General features: G+C 46.3%; 1 long non-coding RNA gene across 1 annotated transcript; it reads right to left on the bottom strand.

The window, feature by feature from the left end:
* Positions 1–1984: 1984 nt before the first annotated feature.
* Positions 1985–22753, bottom strand: LOC125940356 (uncharacterized). Its single transcript, XR_007463577.1, has 3 exons — positions 22646–22753; positions 18517–18684; positions 1985–2117 (listed from the first exon to the last, which is right to left on the bottom strand). It is a non-coding gene; the product is annotated as an uncharacterized LOC125940356 (long non-coding RNA).
* Between the last annotated feature and the right edge of the window lie 803 nt (positions 22754–23556).

Raw genomic sequence — 23556 nt, 5'->3', positions numbered from 1 at the left:
ATAACTTTGCATATTGGTATGCTGGCTCATTATTCAGCTTCCGATGTGCACTGTTTCCTCGAATACCAAATAGGCCACGGGCGGAGGCCCCTTCGATACAGCAGCGTAAACAACCGCCTCGTTCAGCTGCCAACGGTGTCAATACTGGCATCGGCGTTTCCGCGAAAAAACTAGGCGTTCTCTAAATGAACGATCATACGCGCAATGTTCTAATCCATTTCTACTTTACGGAACAATAATTATGTGCATGAAGAGAATACGAAGAATGACTAGGCAGTATAACAACGCTCCCTTACAACGGTCTTATGTGGTGTGTGGTCGCTCATATCAGGGTGACCCAGAGTAATGTAACGGTACTTACATGCATAAATGTGCGTGTTTTGATATGTTCTGACATTATTTGATATCACCCATGAGCGGCTAGCATCATATCTCAAGCGAACGACGAGTGGTCGCTGTACCTGCCGATGTAAACAAATGCACCGGTTGGTGCTTTGCACTGTCAGGGGCGTTCTTGTGGGATACAAATGTGGAACGTCGTGCTGCACATCTTACAGTGATCATGCGAAGCGCAATTCCTTGAGAAGGGGTGAAACACCTAAAATAGCAAGCAGCAGGTATAAAATCAGTGGTAAGGGCTACTTTTGGTCTTCATGTTGCAGTGCGATATGTTGCGCATGGGCACTGGCTTTCGTGGTGGCGGGTCGAATGCGAACGGTGATTCGTGGCTATTCAATTCGTCAGATTCATGGCTGTCACTATTTGACAGATCCGAAGAGCTGGTGCAGCTGACATTGTGACTCGAAGGTACGGCGCGGTCACGAATCACCTGAGCGCCTGCTCTTCGCCGGTTGCGTTCGCACATGTGGGCCACACCGGCATGCCTTGCGCACCTTCCCCGCTGAGTGAACACTCGTGACGTCACACGAAGAGGTTTGCGTGACTGCTTGGTCAGGCTTCGGTTTCGTTTTTGCGCTTTCTTGATTATTTGCCACTTTCTTGAATTTGCCGCACAGACGCGTCGCAGGGGGGTCTCAGGAACCTAAATATTCCATTACCTTGACAAGGTAAAACAATCGCCGGAGTCGCCATCGACTGCAGTAACTGACCGCAAACTGGAACAAAGACACGAAGTTCAAAACAAAGAGGATGAGTACGCATTTTTGGTGTTCCACAATAAATGCTTGTGGATGTGACCCCGTGGCTTTGTAAGGCAGGAATTTTAGGCAAGAGCAAGTGTAGCACGTCTTGGTTGGCTTTGGATGCGTTCTTTGAAAAAAAAAAGCATGCCTCTATGTGTTTCAATGAAATGTCCACGAGACTGCGCACTACCGATTATGGTTTTATGAATGGAGCTATTTCACATGCACTCCATTTTGTCGTATTATTTTCCCAATGAGGCGATGATGTCGTGGGGTGATTGTACTCCAAATAGAACATAAGTAAATAATTTCATGTTCATAAATATTTCACAGTAGCTCCTGATTTACGCTTTTTGATTATGACTTTTTGCCATGGTGCTATAAGTTTAATGTGTACATGTGTACAATGTGTACATCGGTGATAAATATTTTTAAGCATCTTCATCGACTTGAAACGGAGGCAAAGGAAAAACCTACTCGAGAGCTTCATTTTCTCAACTATTGAGAATGTTAGTGGATATTATCACTTCGATGAGCAGACATGCCATATTTTTCTTAAAGACCGTCTACCGGTATGCGTTTTGTTTATCCCTGAACTGACTTCCGCGCTCTCAACTGCCGATATTGGGACGAAACTTAATTTTACGCTGATATCACAACCGCTGAATACACTTTCATTTGTCCAAATATACCAGGGATTTCCAAGTATACCTAAGTATTTCCAATCGTACACGGGGTCACCTAAACTCTGCCGAACGTCCACTGGAGAAATACGCAGTATATATCGCTGAAAGACGTCAAACAATTATTATAAATAATTACCCACTTACAGGATCGACTGTGATGTCCTCTCCAGCTTGTACGAATCCCTGACAGAATGTTCGAGTGTTCAGTAGAGCAGATCTTATCTTACTTTCAAGAATCTTCCGCCGGTGGCGTCTTATCTTGCTGTGCAGGCAACTTCCTTGTGTGCTTCTACAAGAAGCGTGAAGCAGCATGTCAATAAAGGCAACATGATTCAAAGTACAATGAAATAAAGCATGGCAAGGACCAGTATAAATTTATTTCCTGGTTGACGAATTTATTTTATTACGTTGTGATTGCACTTTGTAAATACTTATTAAGATTCATACTCTGGCTTCCATATTAAGTGAAGGCCAGTAACATAAATGGGCGATTCATTAAAAAAACATTTACAATGGTGGATTCTGACATCAGGTCCTCTAGTGCAACCGCCTGGCGCTCTATGCATTTCGCCATATCTCTAAGTCATTCTTTTGGATTTCATGGCATTTATTTTGGTGTATTGGCAGAAGTAGAATTACGATAACCTGATTAACTATTGACGCTCACTTTAAAAGGCACAATGAACACAATTATATAAATTAACATATGGAAACTATTACCATACGTAGTGTAATACGCTTTACCACACAGTCAAGGGCCACCATCGAATACGCTTTCCATGAGGGAAGAAGAAGGCGTCGACTAGTACGGACGTGGAAAGATCGGCTCCCGCTTTCGTTAATGTTTTCGGTCTGTTTTTGGTGTCACCAATCGCTGACATGCACGTCATTCGTCAGGGTTTCTTCTGAGGAGTTCCTTCGGTGAGTGGCCCTTGTGCGGAAATTCTGGAATTTTTGTGTCGATCACGCCGCTTCGAAGCTAGGCGCGGGTAGGCTTAGGCCTAACCCGACGAAGAGGGGCATTATGCCCGAAGTAGAAATGGTTGTAGGAGAGGAAATCTCCTCCGAAGAAGCCAACAGCCCAGGCTGGACGGCGTTGGGCAAGAATAAGAAAGCTCGGCAAGAAACACCAGTTTTAACGAGCAAGAAATCCTACGTGAGCTCGAAGGGCGGCTGCCGCACGGCTGCCCCGCAAGGCGTGCTGCAACGCCTCGTAGCCTCGTCGAGGCTCCCTAGACTACCGAGGGAGCACATAAGAATTATTGTCCGCCCAAGGGACGGGTTGAACGTCAAGAAAATAAGCCAAATCAGGCTGGCTCACGCCTTGGCCATGGCGGCTGCACTAGCCCCCACAGAAACCGAGGGCGACATAGTTTGCCCTAATTTCACGCAAAACGTTCTCGTCGTCTCCACCCCGGAGAAGAATAACGCCTCCGCTTATGCGAGATCCAGCAAATCCGCATAAGCGAAGGACTATACAAGGTGGCCGCATACATCGCGGCCCCAGACAACACCTGCAAAGGGATCATACGAGGGGTCGACGCAGACATAAGCGAGACCCAACTCCAGCGCATGATCGTCAACCACCGTAACCCGAAGGCTCTGGAAATCAAACGCATCAAGAACACCACTATGTCATGTGCGGCGTCAGCCTTCTGCGTTGCACGCTCTACAAACGCCAAACCGAGGTGTGCTACGCGTGTGGCGGTTTGGGACATCGTGCGGACGTCTGTCCCAACCCCACCAATAAGGATTGCCGAGGCTGCGGACTAGCCTCACCACCCGATGACCACCAGTGTTCGCTGGTGTGCGCCCTCTGCGGGGGCGCGCATCTTACGGCGGTCAAAACGTGTAAGCAGCGCTTTCAAGTCCCATACGTCGTATGAAGACGCCGGCGGCGCCGCAAGCGCGCAAAGAACAAGCCCCAGCAGCAACAGCTGGCCAAGCAGAACCGGCCACGCGACTCCAGCGCGGCGGGAGCCCCCTGGAGGGAGCGCTCCGTCCGGCCAACTGGTAGACAACGCAGCCTCTCCAGAGGGCACTCTCGTAAGGCGGACACGGCAAAACAATTGTTGGATTGGAAAGAGGAAACCACGTAAGTGGTGGAACAAGGAAATTAAACAAGCTATAGAAGAGCGTAAAGAGGCATCTAGGGTTCATCGAGAAGCCAAAAAGTTGGGATTACAAGAAGAAGAGGTGCTCCTTAGATGGAATACATACCCAGAAATAAAAAGGGTTGCGAGTGATCTAGTGCAAGAGAAAATTAAATGCGCAAGTGAACGTTGGGTGCATAACATTCACAAAAGAGACAAAGGCGCCCCAAAAAGATCCTGGAACCATATAAAAGCACTCGGAGCTCCAACTAGAAACTCGCAAACGGCTATAAGGGATGAAGACGGTAACATCTATGAAGGCGATGATGCGCTGCGGTACATCACAGACGTTATCAGGCATAACTTCGGCACGAGAAAAAGCGTAGTTCAGACAACAGATCCAGCAACAACAGAGAGGCCTGAGAGATCAAAATTTAGCATGGAAAGCTTTTATGGGAAAAAGGCAGCAGAAAATGTCCCTAACAACACGGCAGCAGGACCCGATGAAATCCCAATACAGCTAATCAAAAACCTCGGTCCAAAAAGCAAGGCACTGCTGACTAATGCCATAGAGCAAGTGATTAGAACAAAGAATATTCCCGTTGGATGACGTGAAAGCAAGATGAATCTCATCTACAAAGGCAAACGACATAAGGATAAGACGAGCTCGTACAGGCCAGTTGCAGTAACGTTGGTGATATATAGAATGGCAATGCAAGCTATAAAATTAGAACTGTGGAAGTAGGTGGAGGAAAACGGTGTATTGGGGGAACTACAGAATGAGTTCAGGCCAGGCAGACGCTTAGAAGACAATATGTTTGTACTAACTCAGCGCATAGAGATTTCAGTAGCTCAGAAAAGACCTTTATGGATAGCATTTCTAGATATTAAAGGAGCTTATGACAACGTAGACAGGGAATTGTTGTGGGATATTCTTCAATACGAAGGCATAGATGACGATTTCGTGGAGGTGCTGAGGGAGATATATCAAGACAACCAAGTACAAGTGGCATGGGAAGGCCGAAAAGGAAGTGAAATGGTGGGAATTCACCAAGGATTGAAGCAAGGATGCCCTCTGTCACCATTGTTGTTCACGCTTTACGTCAAGGGCATAAAAAGACGACTGGAAAACAGCGAATTAGGTTTTGATTTATCCTACATGCGTAATGGACAAATGGTGCAACAGAAGGTCCCTGGACTGATGTACGCAGACGACATTGTGCTACTAGCGGACAATAAAAAAGATTTACAGATACTTTCGAATATCTGTGAGAACGCAGCGACAAATCTAGGCCTTAAGTTTAGCACAGAGAAATCATGGATTATGATCTTTAATGAACACACTAGTAACTTCGTGGTGTCAATTCAACAGCAAGTAATACCCATAGTGAAGCAATATAAGTACCTCGGCGTACACATAAACGAAGGAAAGAATTACTCAAGCAACCACCAAGATAATCTGAAAATAAAGGGGAAGCGGAATGCAGCAATAATGAAACACAGAGCACTGTGGGGCCACAATAAGTATGAGGTGGCGCGTGGAATCTGGAAAGGAGTAATGGTGCCAGCGCTAACATTCGCAAATGCCATTATATGCTTAAAATCGGATATATTGGCGGTTTGGAAGTTAAACAAAGATCAGTAGGCCGGTTGGCTTTGGGAGCACACGGTAATACGACAAATGAGGCAGTGCATGGTGACATTGGGTTGGGCCTCTTTTGAAGTCAGAGAAGCACAAAGCAAAATTACTTTTGAAGAAAGGCTCAGGAACATGGATTAAAATAAATGGGCGGCTAAAGTGCACAAGTATCTCTACATGAAAACCGTTGACACAGAATGGAGGAAGAGGTCAAGGAAGTTGGCAACCAAGTACAGGATAATCGAAACTGTAAATAGACAACCAGGGGTCATCAGAAAGAAAGTGAGAGAAATAGAGACCGTGAATTGGATGCAAAGAATGGAAACGAAAAGGACAATGGAGATGTACAAGAATGAGAAGAAAGAAATTAGAAGGGAAAATCTGTACGATAACACAAAGGGCAGTGCCTTGCTATTTGAGGCTCGAGCCGGTTGCCTAAGGACGAAAACATATCGGAACAAATATTCGGAACTAGATGAGACATGTGTATGCTGCAGTAAAGCTCCAGAGACCACTCAGCACATCCTAATGGAATCCGACGGGATCCACCCAGCGAGAACCGTAGGTAACGTGCAACTCCCAGAAGCGTTTGGGTTTAAAGTGGAAGGAAACATAAACAGATCAACCGTAGAGATCAGCAAGAGACGATTAGAGTACTGGTGGAAAAAAATGTGGTTGATCCCTCTTATATAGGAATCGGTATAGAACACGAAAGTGAAACGTGTCTTCACAGAAGTAGTGTAATGTTTATTGCACATTGATATATAATGTCTATTGGTGTTTTGTGGCTAAAGCGCCCTTAGGCGTTGATGCACCCACGCTGACGCCTGGTGGCACGTCTCCTCCATCACGACTACCAACGTCGATGACCATGAGCAACCGTCGTGCATATGGAAGCTGCACTACGCTGCACACGCTAGCACAACGCGAAAGACGAAGCACGTAACTGACACACTAATACAACGCGCAAGACAAAGCACGTAACTGAATCGTCACCGAGTCAAATCAGCGCGTACAGCGCGTCGTAATTGCAGCCTCCGCGATCAACTTCAGAAACATTTTCAGAGCTAATTGCGGAGGCCACGCTCCGCTGTGCTGAGTACGGTGAACGCCACCTAGGTGGCGTTGGTAGTGCTTCTTGATGCCAGCGTCCCTTCGAATGCTGGCATCGAGGCGTCGTAGTGCTGAGACCACCGAAGCGTTCACTGTCGGTGCGCGTTAGTGTCATAATGCAGTACTTCTCTTTTCTGCTCGTAGGCGGCGACACCGCCCCGAGCAAGAGCGCGGGTACACGGAGGAGTGTTAGATATATAAGGCGCGTCTGTGTAGCTCTCTGCAAATGCGTTTGTGGCGCAATGGGTTAAACGCTCGGCGATCTATCGTCGCGGACCGAGAGGTCGTGGGTTCGATTCCCAAATTTTGCATGTTTGTGGAACTTTTTCTTCTGGTTTCTTTCTTTGTATTATGTTCGTGTACATTGTAAGAACGTCACATCCGTGACGGAAATACGTCAGTGAAGTCTTGGTGGACCCCGGCATAAAACACTTTCGTGTTAAAAAGCCGGGAAAAGATGGATACGACCTGATCTCTTAAAATCATAGGCAGCGGTACAAGGTAAATTTTTGAAAAATAAAAATAATGAGAGGTATACAAAAATGCTAGATAAAGAACATGTATAGTATACCTGATTAAATCAAGCAGGCTAGGTGACTATTTGCGCCGCCCCGTTTCAAAGGGGATGCCAATAAATCATCATCAATCATCATCATCAGCAGCGCTCTACCTCCCGGGTAGAGTGACCTAGAATATGGGAGGGTGTCCAAAGCGCCGCGCGAATACATGGGAGGAGCGAGGACCTTTTTGTGTGAATTCCCGCGCCGCGGCGCTGCTGTACCGGACCCGTGGGCTTTCTCCGCTGCGGAAGCCGCGCCAAGGCGCCGGGCGAGCCTGATATTTTGGTTGTATTAGCCAACATCGCCATAATTTGGGATATACTAAGTACCACGCCACCGCAACGTAATACCGCAGTGACTCACCGCACAGAGAACGCGTTTTCCGGCTCTGAATACGGGTATTTTGTATATTTCCTTCTAGCTCGCTTGGTCCGCGCTTACGCGGCTGTTTGAGTAGCGCATTCCGCGCGCTTACTTCATTTAGTTATGCGTCGAATGAGCAACGGGAACGTGCTGCATAAGAAAATGAGGTGGAGATCGCGATGATAACCAGGAGAACGGGCAGATATGGCTAGCTCATGCTAACGCTTTTACACCCTATCGTTTCCTTTCTTTTATTTCGTGCATTCGATTTGTTTTACAAGACTGCCTCCCGCATTCTGGTGTTTCTGTATTAAGGCGAAATCCATAACTGGCTCTTGGGAAGCGGAATGTGTCCGTCGGCGGGGTCGCGGTATACCAAAAATAAATACTAACCGCGTAACTCTCACGTCTCGTTCACTTGGTATATATCACAAAGTATAGCGTGGAAAGGCACAAATGTGTGACTAAGATGACTGAGGGTCATGGCATTAGTAACTTGACATACTTGCATTCATGTCGCGATTAACGACAACAGTATGACGTGTGGTGCAAACCCGCATTTTTCGTCCAGAAATCCCTCTCGTGGTGTGGGTGTGACGATAAGAACGTGTTGAATGCTAATCTCGATCTCAACGTGTCGAACTTACCCATATATCATGAAGAACTGAGAGCACAGGTAAAGGGTAATAATAGTAATGATAATTTCTGGGGTTTTACATCCAAACCTCACAATTAATATGGCTATGAGAGACGCCGTTTTGAGCGCTCCGGTAATTTCGACCGCCTGGGGTTCTTTAACGTGCACCTATATCTATGTACATGGGTGTTTTATGCATTTCGCCTCCATCGAAATGCAAGCCGCCGTGGCCGGTGATCGAACCCGCGTCCTCGAGCCAACCTACTAAAGCCATTAAGCTACCACGGCGTGTACGTAAAGGGTACTCGAGAAATATACGGCGGCAAAAAACAAGACAAACCAAAATGAATGAAATGCTAACAGTGCAACATTGTGTACGTACGTCTCATTTCATAATTACGAGCGAACGTCAGAAAATGAACATGACGCTTTGCGGATGTGCAACTCGTCTTTCGCCTTCCTGTGTTGCAAGAGCGCAAACACTAAGCGAATTTTAACATGAAATAACTTTAGGAATATTTATTGCGTATGCTCGCTGATTCGTACACAGCAAATATACTTACTGATAAATATTGATCTGTACATTTTGTTCTGTATATTTACGTGGTGTGCGTGAAATAACTGACATTTTTTATTGGCAGTTAAGACGCCATCCTATTTGAGGACATAATTAATTCAATATGAAGACGTCAATAATAATCTTATGTGTGTTACCTGTTGCCGACTTTTCTTGACGTACAGTCGGTTTCACACTAAAGGGAAAACTCGGAGCGCCTTGCAAGGCGCTCCGAGATTCAGTGACTTCGCGCCTAATGTAGATCCCCACTGTCCCGACTGTGGGGAGGCGTACTGCTCTTTATCTCATATGCTCTGGCAATGCCCTGCGTTAAGCAGCTCATCGCTTACCACTCTAACGGACTGGGAGGCAGCCCTTAAAAGCGGCGTCCTCTCAGAGCAACTACGGGCTGTCCAGAGGGCCTGTGACAAGGCGGAGGACCACGATCTTCCGACCCCGACGTGGGTGCTGCCCGCGACGGCTACGGGGACTCCCTGAAAAGGGAGGTACCCTAAAGCGGTTTCCTCAGGATCACAAATAAAGTTCTTTGTCTGTCTGTCTGACGCTTTCCATACGAGAATACAGTTCCTCAAAATATTCTATTTTCACTGCGAGGGACAAACAATTCAAGATGATAGGCTACCATTACACTCTGAAGTAAAAGTTATCATAAACATGTTATACGTGGGCAGCCACTCAAGCGAAATACACTTTTTCAAGAAATTATGAATCTTGCACTGCGGCTCAGCACAGAAAGTAACAAATTGAGCATTCTCGGAAAAAAGAACCTATGGATAGGTAAAGTCTGTTTCACACTTAAGGGAAAACTCGTAGCGCCTTGCAAGGCGCTCCGAGTTTTCCCTTTAGTGTGAAACCAACTGTACGTCAAGAAAAGTCGGCAACAGGTAACACACATAAGATTATTATTGACGTCTTCATATTAACTTAATTATGTCCTCAAATAGGATGGCGTCTTAACTGCCAATAAAAAAACAGTTATTTCACGCACACCACGTAAATATACAGAACAAAGAAGCAGTTAGCTGAAGAAACAAAATTGAATTTTCTTTGTAAGCACTATTTCAACACGCAGTTTAAAAATTTATGGAAAGTAGCGTTAAATATGCAATTTGCGAAGGCTATTCTGTAAATCGTGACCTCAAAGCTAGAAAGGTAGAGTGCTAGAAAAGGCACGAATTAGCTACCAATATAAATCCGTGTATAGGGCCCGCGAGAATAGGTAAATGTATAGGGTGGAAAACCAAACTTGTAAGATAGTAACCGCAAAGTAATATTCATGCACCGCCTAAAACACGGGCGTAGGTAGGTAGGTAGGTAGGTAGGTAGGTAGTAAACGTGATTGTAGTCCTGAAGTAGTCCCCCCCCTGTTTTCATAGAGGGAGGACCGCGGGCCGCTCCCACGTCGGGACGGGAAGGCCAAGCCTCACCGCCGCATCCTGGGCCTTCTGGACTGCCTTGAGTTGATGGAACCAGTCATGACTCTTGATCAGCAAATAAAATGTGTCTTGCGAGATCCCTTGATCCGTGTGATGCTGTAAAGAGGGGCACTCCCAGAGCATATGGTTAGCATCGCTGTATCCGCAGCAGTCGGGACACGAAGGGGAGAGCTCCGCGAAACGACTATAGATCGAAAGGCTGGTATACGAGTGCGCGTGTAATAACCTAAGCGTAACCGATTGAGGCCGTGATAGGTTACGGTGGGGCAACGGAAATGCTCTGCGAGCAAGTTGATAATTCTTTGTGACTTCGTTAAAGTTGGAGAGTATGTCCCGTGAAAAAAAATATCAACTAAATGAGGTACAATACAATAAAGTCTATGCTGCAAGAATTGCCGGACAATGGGTCGTGACGTATCGCCGAAAACAAGTGAGGAACGTTTGCATACATAAACACGCAATAATACCGGCTCACCCACAATATCAGGTTAGTATACATTGTCGCATCTCATTGTCTTGAAATCTACCGACTACGCAACAGTGAGTCGAAAGGTTGAAGCAAGACACATCTGCAGTGCCCAGAAAGACACTCTTCAACAAAAATGTTCATGTAACAGAACACACTCGGTGGTGCCGGATTCAGGAGGATTTTGACCACGCAAAGCAGCCTTTCTCCGTTCTGATGCAAGAAATACAAATATGTAATCGCTGCACTGGTATAGACAAAATGGAGGTAAATTTAGTCGCGTTCTTTGAAGGGCATTAATACGAGGAAAAACACCCCTGGATATGTTAAAGGAACAGCGTGACATCAGTCGGCGCGGAATGTGCACCGTAATTCTTTCAGGCTCACACGTTGGAGTGGACGGGGAAAACAGGTCAGATACCAGACCAACGCAGTGACTTCTGCGCCATGATACATCCGTTCTATAGATGACAGCACCAACACCCTCATCTTTGCCCAAAGGCACGAAAATTTTTGCAGCAGTAGAAAAAAAGGCGCAGTTTCTCCGAAAAGGCGAAGCATCGATTGCGATTGCAAATTAGTAGACACCTATACGAAGCAAGCATTGTAGTTTCATTGGCCGTATGAAGTTGTAAACATTCGCTTACTAACTAAATAGACAAGTACGGTGTCACGCGCTCACAGGTAAACAGGAACACATCTCGCTCGATGACCACGGAAACTCGCGGTGAAAACGCCGGAGCGAGAAAGCGCGCCAGCAGCAGCAGTCAAATTGACATACGCGCTGCCTCTCGTCTCGCTTGAACGCGAACAAAACATCGAAACAACAAAGCATTGCGAATACGAAGCTACCGGCACTCGGCGCATGCACTTTGTCCCCATCGCCGATCGCTTTCAAGATGGGGCTCACGCGGGCGAGCACTTCGCGCGCACCGCAGATCGCTTTCAAGATACGGCGCCCGCGCGGCCGCGCTCATCGTCACCTCGCCCCTGTGCCTCGTGCGCTTCTGGGCTGCCTTCCTCCCTCGCGTGCGCTATATTGAGCCGCGATTGCCGGCTCACCATCATACGCTTTCACTCGCACAAACAACGTACGGAGTGCAGCGACGATTATATCGCCATTGGTCTTTATACGAAACGGCGACGGCGAGGAGGATGGTGGCGACGACGACGGTGACGCCAACGGTTGAAATGCTCTTGGAGTGTCCATATAAATGATATCGCAATAAAAACAAAAACAGTGGCATTGTCACTTAATTTCCCCGTCACATTGCCCGCAGATGGAATTCACATTCTAAACGCGACGAAGCTGCTGCGATCGGCTGCGGCAGCCGCGACTGCAATAACTGTGTTTTCTACAAAAATTACCAGATAGAAATCTGGCGCTACGGTGTAAGGGAGCTTCATTATGGCGGTTGATTCAGCATGAGAAGCATTGGTAGTACACTGAGCTGACTGAAGCGCCATCCTTCTGGCTTTTTATGGCATTGTAAGTACCTTTGCAATTTGCTCATTTACAGCAACATATTGTGTTACAGTTACTACAGTTTCCAGTCAGTATGTATGTATGCTTCATTATTTTCCTTGCTGTTTATGGAAGTAAATATTGCGTTTAAAAGTTAGGCGAATGAATGCCAGTGCATTGCAACGAAACAGCCAAAAGGGCGTCTTCAGCCACACGACAATTAGAAAAATACATGCATTCAACATCATTCTCATGACAATTGAACAATCGCGCGTCAGAGTGGCCTCTAGTAATTGCAGTAGGAAACTCTAAGACCGCAAAACGAATCGATTGTGATACGTCTGTCGCACTTTTCAGCAGATTTTGGTTGAGGTTGCCAGACACAAGCACAGATATGCCGATGTATTCCCCACAGCGAGATGATTCTTCAGTCCTACTGGTTAGAACTTTCCGTGACTCCCAGGAATATGCGATGGCTTTGGGACATCTTACAAAACGGCGACGTTGGTCCCACATGATGCACCTTTTTCGCGCCGACGTCCATGTAAATGTCCTTGTACAATAGGCGATAAACTCTTTTATCTACTCACTCTTCCGATTCAGATAAAACGATTCCGATTCAGATAAAACGCAACTGAACTAACGTGCAGGAATATTAAGCGCTTCTCTGGGCTGAATAGAAGTTCTGTTATACCGATTATGCAGACACTGTCGTCAAGACAAAGTCCTGTTTTCCAATGCCGTCAACTTTCTCAGGTGCTGCCTAATTTTAGGCTGATTTTTAACATTATGCATAAAGTCGTATTTCAGGCTCTCTGAGAAACACTGTGTTTGATTAGTAGTGGTGTGAGATAAATGCTTTATATAGTGGTGAAAGAAAAATAATTCAAGTAACTGCATTTTTCTCTTAGTTACCGCTACATGAAGTAAACAGAAATTTTTGTCATGTATAGCATACCGACAAAGATATATAGAAATGCATTACGAGGAAAATGCGCGTTCACATCTATTCTGCGGAATTTTCGTAGCGAGAGCTACATTGGCCGCATTCTCGCCGTTTCGCTGTGGTCGGTGGCCGCACCGCGACAGACAAGTTTCAAAATACGTATTTGAAAAGTTCTGATATTTTTTGCTTGTTTTCACTAATTCAAATGTTTTTAATACGATAACACAGTATAGACGCACCTACACTGTGTATCGTTTCTTCTTACCAATCTAGGTTTAGCCACGGTACCTAAGAGTGCCCTATGGTATCATTACACCAACATGATACCTCAAGGTCAGTTCGCTTAAGGTGTACTGACAAAATTTGTGGGCACTCAAGACAGTGTTCGCTTTAAACTGCACGGGTTTACCCAAAACTTGCGAGACGCACGATGTGGAAACAAATGCATATTTCTTGCAAGGGTGTCCAGGCTGTGGTCAGCTAATGCTGGGAAGAAATAGCTCACCGGGTGCAGGTTCCTACTGGTGAGTTGCTCCTGAACAGCGGAGGCAGGAAAGCTACGCTCGTAAGTGGTCAAAGGTGGCCAAGTGCTGCAGCTCTATGGTCGTCGAAATGTCGCCATGTATTCTCACATCCGCGAGAGACGCCACAGGCCGTAAAGAAAATATGTTGCGTCCACGAAGAGGCCTCTGGAAGCTCAAGTCCAGGCGCCCGCCAAGGCTGTGCCTCCACATCAAAGTAGCCTTCTTCGCATGGCCTCTGCCGACGTGTCCCTTCTAGCTCCTGCCTTCTCGTTACTCTATTCTTGTTCTTTTTTTTCTTTTTCCTAGTAACGCATGCTCTTCTTTGATTGGATATTTGCTTTCAATTGATTTTATAGCGACGGCCAGTGTGCTCGAGCCAAACTCACGTGACACATCGTCATTGTTATATTCTTCATTGAGCATGAAGCTTGCGCGGCCCTTCAGTCTCACAATTGTCCTTTACCATCCACACCTGTTCTCACAACTGCGGGAGTCACCTAAGGTCCTCGCGAAACTACATGTTGCGTCCTGGTGGAGATATCTCGAAGTCCTAGTCCTGGCACCTGTCGAATCCACCCCTCCGCAACCAAGCAGGCTTCTTCGAATGGTCCTTGCCAAAGTGTCTCTCCCACCTTCTGCCCTCTCGTTCCTTTCTTCTTACTTTTTAAAGCGATGCTTTCCCTGCAATCCATCATGAACCTTATTGACCATTGCTGCTGGATGCTGTGCTGTCTTGCCGCATCGCTCGCACATAAAAAAGTTGCAGTTTCACCCGAAAGGTAAAACATTGATGGCGATAACACATTAGTAGACAGCTATACGAAGTAAGTGTGAAATAATGGGATACAGCAGCCACAGAATAACTCGATTCCGTCGATATAATTGAGAAGGGCTTTTAATGGGAGTGATTTGGGCCGCGAAGGCCGTGCTAACCGGCGAGAGTCCCCGTTTACTACTCTCGTGCTCGCTGGCGCTTCTAACGTCTTCTCTTCTTGGTCCGTCAGCACTTCCAGTGAAAACAGCATAAAGATAGTAGTTGTCGGGAACCGAGGGGTATCAGCCCAGCGCCAGAAGAAGGAGACCAGCGTAGCATGCTTCTAGAGCAAACCTGTTCGCGCCATGCTTGTGCATCGAGCACGAGATGCCCATATTTATTTTCGTCGTCTTTGGCAGCCGGTAGCTGAGAGCGCCGACCTTAGTTTCCCTGCGTTGCAGCGTCGGTGGGCGCTACAGGGCCAACCGCCCAGACCGGACGGCGAAATCTACCCGACGACGGGGCAGAGATGGAGCTATCTTTATGACACGCAAATCTGTTATTGTGTCGGCGACATCCGCGGGGAGCGCCGCTGGAGGCGCCTCGAAGTAGGCCGGTTTGAGGTGGTCTAACGAGACGGCCTCTTCATGACAATTTAATAGGATGATGGCGGACTTCGTCGCCTTGTGGAGGACATGGTACGGCCTATCTAATGAGGGTGTAAGAGGTGCCTTTACAGCGCCTCGTCCGTCGACGCACGGTCCGGATGCACAAAGATGCTGTGATCAGAAGATCGAGATGGCACGGGGCGCACTTGCTCAATGCAGTCCTGTACGTATTTGAGGTACTGCAGTAGCAGGCAGCCGCAGGGGTGCACCGTAGACGAACTCGGCCGCTGAATAGCCAAGGTGGAGACAAAGGACGGCACGTAGGACAAGGAGTACCATAGGAAGGTGGTCGACCGAGTGCTCTCAATCCAGGCGCCCAGTGAGGGCTGTCTTGAACTGGCGATAGACCCGCTCAACCAGGCCGTTGGCACAGGGATGGTATGCCGTGGTACGACATTGTTTCGTGCCAAGCAGTCGGTTGAGGGAGGAGAGTACATACACATTGCCGGCCGCAATCAGTTGTAACAGTATTGGGGCATTCGCAGCGTGACACCCAGCTCAATTGGTACGAACATCGCGCGCTTAATGCAAAGTCGTGGGATAGTTCCCCACCTGCCGAAAGCTGTTTTTTAATCACGCGCTTCTGCATAGCCACCTTTTTAGGTTCAAAGCTATTTGTATATTTTCTATGTGCATAGTGTGCTCAACGCGATTTTAGGTCCTTTCTAGGTCATGAATATGAGGTTTGGTGGCTAAGGCTTGCACGTTTCTCGCGTATAGTATTTTCTCGCATATACACGATGCAATACCTACCATGTAAGCAAACGAAAAAGGGGCTGAATCGGTTAGCGTGGGGCTCTCACAACCCGGAGGTCCGTGGGGCAAAGCTGCCGCCGGACGAGCAATTCTTAATTTTGTGCAGGAAGGGTTTTTTTCACAGGAACAGTAAGAGTAAATATACCTGGTACCGAAGCTTCCATAGAAGCCCATACGTTCAAAACCTGGCGGAACATCGGCCGTTCATGGGGCTTAGCGACGTCTGTGTGAGGAGGGACTTCCGGCGGAAGAAAAATAATGTGACGTCATATCCGTTAAAAACAGAAGTGACGTCATTCTTTACTCAAAGGCGCGAAATTTGTTTTCGGAGGCCTGCCATTAGAGCTGTTTCACCATTTTACTTGATGGGCGTTCCGAGCTTTCAGCGCGGAAAGTGATGCACGAAAAGGTCAGCCGTACGGGTGTCGAAATCGCATCGCTGGAGAGAAAATACTTTCTTTGGAGGCCGACGAACGCTTTGGGCGTAGAGTGCTCGTCCTTTCGTCGGATGCCAAGCCCGTCGCCCAGCGCTGTCGCACGAAAACAACTAAAGTAAACTAGCATCGGGTGGTCGCAACTAACTGCTTTTGACTGCACAGGTTAAGGGACAATGAAACTACCCGTGTCACCTAACGCAGACAAACGTCGACAAGCAAAACAACACAACATGTGAGAGGAGGGGGGGGGGGGCGTATTGTAACAAGTGAACTTTACGAACGCGCCTCTAAGAGCTGCATTGCATTGCAAGTGATAGCGCCGTGAACGCCCGCCGATTTCGATGGGCGCTCTTACAGTGAGCGCTGAGAAGTATTTATTGATAACGATCAAGTAAAACGGAGTTATCTCTTCTTTTCTCACCATGCGTATATAAAATTGGTTAGGAATTTTATTTTTGTTGAATGAATCTAACTCTCTTGCTTTAATTAAAAAAAAGCTTGTTTTCTTTCCCAGTGTTTATTCCCTCTAAACATAGCCGCGCTTCAATCGCTGCTCCCATAACCACCCTTGCTGATGACGGTGACAATTCGTTCTGAACCCCTTTTTGTCCGAAGCTTCGCGACCTATTTGGATCGACCTTGGAAACACCTTTTCTTAAACCCATCGCCTCGCCGCCTCGCGCCCAGCACGGCTTCAAATTTGTCGCCTCCTCCCCCAGCGCGCCTCTTCTCCTCTACTGGTCAGGTAACCTGCCCTCCCCCGGCGCAGCTCTCATCCTCTCCTGGTCACGTGATCTGTGTGACACCGGGGGACAGACAGACGACGACCACTCCACTTAAAACAGCTTCGCTGTAAAATTGGGCCTCTCCGTTCCCTTTATTCTCGTTCATTACCTAACGAGGGTCTTGAATCAGGCAACATTGACGCATTCAGGTAGGATGTGTGGGATTGTTGACCAGTTACCTTCACCCAAGAACATCACGTATCTGTGACGCCTGTGGCAGAAAGGATGTTCTACATCCGGCGCCAAGGTTTGTGAGTGGTGGCGCTGGATAACACTCGCAGGATGAGTTCTAGTAGTAAAACATAAGTACCCCAGAAAGTGGATGGGAAAGGGGCGCCGCGGTAGCTCGGTTGGTAAGAGCATCGCACTCGTAATGCGAAGACGTGGGATCGTTCCGCACCTGCGGCAAGTTGTTCTTTCAGCGTAGCTATTAGCGTCTACGCTCCCCACGATCATGTCCGCGTGTAGAAAGAAACTATCATCATCAGCATTGGTTCGTGCGTCGTCGTCTTTTTGAGCGCATGGCTTCTCCTCCCTCCCAGCGGACTGAGGCCCCGCTATATCTCTTCTCCTGCGCCAGTCGACCTTTTATGCCGCATTCCCTCCTGAGTAGATTTGGGCCCGGCTGCGAGGCTAGCGCGACTAGCCTGCTGGAAACTGTGCGCGACTAGAGTTGAGTCCTGCTGGGAGACTAGCGAGGCTAGACCAGTGGTGCTCCTTGTTTCCGTTCCTCCGCTTTCTTCCTTCGCCCCTCCGGCTGCTCCGCATGCGTCTATTGACAGCGCCGCTGATAAATGGAAGGAAGGTAAAGAGGGCGCGGCGCGGCGGCCCGTTGGCGGGGGAGAGATAGGCGGCTGCCACGCAAGACTGTGTGCCTGCTTTCTGACTACGGCGCATGCAGGCAGACCTACCGGCCTCGGCCGCCTGTGCTGCCGGCTCTCTCCAGGCTCCTGCCTGTCTATGAAAAAAAAGGCAGCAATATGAGCCATCAGGTAATTAGTTAAAAACCTAATTATTAATTTTTTGGTAATTACTCCATTATACATTTCAATTTGTTGTTGGGTAAAGTCCGCCTCTTCGAGAAGACCAGCTCATGAACTAGAATTGTGCTATCTGCCACAGGCAACCTTTAGGAATTTTTGATAGTGTTCGCTGACCACCCCATATATATATATATATATATATATATATATATATATATATATACATACATACACCTACGAAACTCTATTTCTAGATATGTCTTGCCAACCATGCATATGCGCCAGTTAAAGCAACTACAATGTATGTTTAAACCGTTGTATGGCCCCAAGTAAACTATGCCAAAATATCTGCATCTGTTCCGGTCATGGAAAATTGTTTGCTTGTCACTTTTGTGAATGGCTGCCATACTTACAACTAATGTAGTTGTATTCTGTCAATTCTGATTTTCTCACGCAGTATGTCGCTGATTAATTATGAACGGTTACCTTAGGAAAGCCAGAACTTGTGCGTGGGTACATGATGAAATGCTTAGCTCTCGGTGTGAAGTAATGTCTGGAGCCATAATGTAGGCTCCTTCGCTGGAACACGACTCAGCACCAGGGCTGCTTTGAAGCTTTGAAGGCGCCCTTTCACCATCGTGAACACATCCCAACCTGCAGAAGATAATCACTTTTCCACCAGGGCGTTGCGGAAAGAAAAAAAGTTCAAATATATAGCATTACATTCACTCTACAAAAACAATCACACATATTCAATGAAATTTAACAGTTTCAGTTGTACGATAACACGAGATGTTCCCAATAAAAACTATGAATTCTGCTAAGCAAGAGATCGCGGGATCAAATCCCGGCTACGGCGGCTGCATTTGGATGGGGGCGAAATGCGAAAACACCCGTGTACTTAGATTTAGGTGCACGTGAAAGAACTAAAGGTGGTCGAAATTATTCCGCAGTCCCCCACTACGGCGTGTCTCATAATTAGATCGTGATTTTGGCACTAAAACGTCCTAATTTAATGAAATTTTGACTAAGTATATATATTTGTGAATAACAAGACACTGAAAAACATGCGACAGAATAGACTAACAAAAAGAGTAAAACATGCACATGGAAATCCTTATTCGCAGACAAATTGCCACAAGGCATATGTCCGCTCCGTTTTCTACGATGAAAAACGCTTTATACTGATATGGGCTACGAGCCATTGATATGAATGTAATGTTTACGTAACCTACGACATATATATTTTCAAATTACAAGCAATCGATGCAAATTCTTCGAGAATGCTAAACAACAAAATACCTTAAAGAAACGCAACATTCCGTTTCCTTAAGAGCGTTCATGGTATATAATATTCAAGGAGAATATGCCAGCTGATATTGCTTTTTTTAATTAATTACCTTATATTATTTCTCAAGGACACCCGCTACCTTGAGTTAGTGTCAATGGCGTTGCGCTCCTCACCTAGAGGTGATAATTCAATTCTGGGCGCAGCGGCAACTTATATTGATGGGGTTGATGGGACCGAATTTTGTGTGCAAGTTTAAGAAACCTAGGGGGTCGAATTTAAACCGTATTCCCCTACTATGGCGCGCCCCATAATGAGATTGTTGTTTTGGCACGTATACTTGTAAACAAAGTATGTCAGGCCTCATTCAGTTTGACCAATCTTACGATAATTATTACTCGTCAATGCCATCACAGTACGTTAATGTAAACGTGAACATAATGCTCATGATGAAAAAATAAAGGAAGCAGACGTCTGTTACCTGCAGTTGCATCAGAATATGGTTTCCAACAAAGCTGCTGTTTCAAACGATTGTATTAGTATTCTCCAAGGCCCCTAATGAACCTACGTTTTGCCACCATATAATACGTTAAAAGCATCGCGATTTCTGCAAATTTATATTTGGCGCCACATTTTGCTTGTGTTTACGGCATAAAAAATTAGGGGCAGCTTCACACTAAGTGGTGCAAAGACGGCCAACAGCGAAGCTGGCGGCTTTGCTTTCCTTTGCTTTCCTTTAACTTTGCTTTCCTTTGCTTAACTTGGTTAGGCTTGGCTGGTTCTTAGCCAAACTTAGCTGACCCCGAGTATCGGGAGGTCGGCGTGCAGTCCTCTAAAGGCAACTTTATGGTCTGACTGAATGGGGCCTGACGTTGACGCGCGAGCACGCTCGGCACGGGCACGCCATTCCAGCGAAAGCGCAGCACTCATAGTCCGCCGCGAGGCGGGGCCGACGTATCCGGCGTTCGTCGCCGTGACCCGGCTGCACGGAGGTCGAGATGCGACATTCTGCACTTCGCGCCGGCCTCATCATCCAGAATGGACTGCATCTGCGTCTCGTCGAGCAATATGGGCTGATGGATACTGGTACAGCGCTGGCACGTACAGCGAGTTCGCAGTTCCGTATCATCCTGAAACTCCTAGTTTGGTATAAAATGCTCATGCGTGTAGGCGGCGCGGCGCACACGTTGGTCTATAGAGGAGTCGGTTATCGCGCCTTCCATAATCACGGCTATCCACCAGCCCATCTTGCTCGACGAGACGCGGATGTGGTCAATTCTGGCTGACGAGGCCGCCGCGAAATGCAGCATGTCGCATCTTGGTGCCGGCTGAGCGCCCTCGGCGAAAGAAACCACCTAGAAACGCGGTACGCGCGAGCAGCGCAGCGTGGCGCCAGCGGTCAAACGCTGTACCTACTAGCAAATGTAGTGTTGCTGCCGGGTCACGCCGACGAACGCCGGATACGGCGGCCGCGCTTCGCGCTGTGGCGAGGGTAACCTGGGAGAGGGTGGTAACGTCGTCGAGCGATGCCGTGACGTGCGTTTCTAGGCAACACGAGGTGACGTCATCGCCAAGCGCACTTTGCTGTTAACGATCCATGGCCTAAACAAAAACTTTGAGTTCCGCAGGTAAAAATCTCGTCTAAAGCTATTAAATCTTTTTTCCTCAGACAATTGTACCATAATACTCCGTTCAACAAAGTGCTTCTTCATTTTTGTGTGATGTAGATTTTCAGTAATGCTGTCTAGAAGGTCCATGCGTTGTATGGTCAAAGACGTGAACGATTGTCATCACTGTTGGTACTTCGCATTTTGGAATGTTCATGCACAGGGCAACACCCTACATTGTACCTATCTGGCCTGCATGCATGTATACTCATAGCACTGCTCAAAATGTGGGTGCTACAAAAATAAAAATTAGGCTATTGATGTTGAGTGTGTTATAAAATCAATGCCCGTTGTTTCACTTTTAAATAAGCTCCCCATATGAGCGGCACTTAAGTTTCATCAATGAGAATCGATTAGCGGCTATGCGAGTGTTCCCATATATTCCTTTCCCTTTCAAGGTGACTAAGATCAGGTTTCTAGTGCAATTAACTTATTTCTTAATAGATGGAATTTTATATTATATTTAACATTAAATTAAAAAGCTTGAGAGATCACTTTTGTTCTCTAAAAAACCTAGTTCGTATAAAAAATAACAATCGTAATACAAATATATTGCTCTCAGTTTACACATTTAATTCTTTGCGGGTTTGATTTTTTTAATAGCAACACAAAGCTTTCCGTGCTGCTTTACTACTTCAACACAACCACGGAATATGAATCGCAATTATACTCATCTGCGTTTCGTTTTTTTTTCATGTTGATTCGACTGCTGCTCTTAAATGTCACTAAAACATTAGTGAATGCTAGGTACAAAGAATGAGAAGTAATAACTACTGCACAATAGCTCCAATATGTATGCTGTGTGACGTAGATCATAGAGTGTATGACTTCTACGCAAAGTAGCAATGTTTCAATGCACCTCCGAGAACTTCTCTATACGATTGAATCTTTTGAGCTTTGATTAAGCAGCATACATAGGGTGCCAATATATTGTGTGACATGAGCAAGCACATTTCCTTACGTGTGTTAAATTCAACAGCGTCTTTTCCAGTGGTCAAATGTCGCCATCAGACTGTTAGTCGTATTACAGTCCGAAAGCATCCATAATCTATTTAGGCACTGCGGGCTGAATTTTGCACTTCAAAATAGTGCATCAAAAGCAAGAGTGGAGATGAAAATAATGGTTATGTCAACGTTTCGCATGTGCCCTTAAACAGCTCACATTTGACATAAGGTGCAAGTTGGAATATTATTTGTAATGTGCTTTATTTAAAGGAGTTGGAGGGCAGACGCCTGCTTGTTCGCTTACTGTGGCAGCACGCCGTCATTCAGCGGGTAATTTTTTTAATTCCTTATTTTCAGTGTTACAACAAAAGATATATTATTGATGTGGCTTGACTGGGTCTCTTCAAGAATGCTAGACATGAAATCGTTGATTGTTTTCATATATCACGTTCTTATGGAGAGTTCTCGCGTGCGGTCTACATTCTGGAAACATAAGAGAACTCAATAAATACTTGAAAATACTGAAGTCGTTCTACAGCTCATTGCTTTTCATGATTTTTAACATGCAATAAATGTGCTGAAAACAAATTTCAAATGGACCGAAAAAATCTGTGCCTAAAGCGGTTAAGGGTGCAAACATTTTTACAGTGAAGGCTCGAAGCGATGGACTGCATAATAATCTCACGAGTGAATCTCACGAGTCATTATTACTCACGAGTGAAGCAGTTCGTGTACAGTGGTTAATACTCCCTCGTAGGTCTTTGGTTTGTCTTGAACCAAAATACCTTTACTTGTACAGGCTCCTCCAACGATTGCGTATCCTTGGTAAAGATAACGAACGATTGTATGAAGTAAGGCAGGTATTGTGTGTACATTAACTTCACAGAGATAGCGACAAACTTCAACTAAGAAAAACACGTAGAGCTCCGTAGTAGTAGGTCATTGTAGACGTATTAACACTAGCATGAATTGTTACATATGGAAGACGCAGACGGGGGTGCCAATCGTACTAACGTTGTATGTCTGGTAGTAATTGCAGAAATCTGCAAACGTCAACCACGACGACCAAACAGACTTGTATGATGTACCGGGTCTTTCAGAAAAAGCGTTACAAATTGATTTTAAAAATAGGAGGGAATACGCGATGATAAATAGGTTCCTCTGGATTGCTTTTACGCCAGAGTCATACATTTCAAAACGAATCAATGTACTAAATACACAATTAACCAAGGCAATAGGGCAAATTACTTTTTATAGCCAAAAGAACCACGCTAGTACATTTAATGCGACAATTGAAGCGCGCCATCTGAAGAGCTCGTCATCATTTACAGAAATGCGAGAAAAAAGTTTCGATATTGATGAATTTCGGCCAATTCGACACAGAAAAGCAAAAATCAACATGCGAAGAGCGCAGCTGTGACACCCGCGGTAGACACCCATGAGTGACGAGAATAGCCTGTTCAGGCGGTGTGGCGCCAGCAACACGCCACTTATGGCCCGTCTACTGTGCGTCCCAGTTGTGTTGTTCGGCTGCTGACTTTCGCTTTTCTATGTGAAATTTGGCGGAATTGATTACGCGCTAGAAATTAGCAGGGTTAATATTTTGCATTTATGGAAATGGTTACA

This window comes from Dermacentor silvarum, chromosome 9, assembly GCF_013339745.2.
Source record: "Dermacentor silvarum isolate Dsil-2018 chromosome 9, BIME_Dsil_1.4, whole genome shotgun sequence".
Classification (NCBI taxonomy): Eukaryota; Metazoa; Arthropoda; class Arachnida; order Ixodida; family Ixodidae; genus Dermacentor; species Dermacentor silvarum.
Note: the sequence above shows the minus strand (reverse complement) of the source record. Positions and strands in the feature narration are given on the sequence as shown.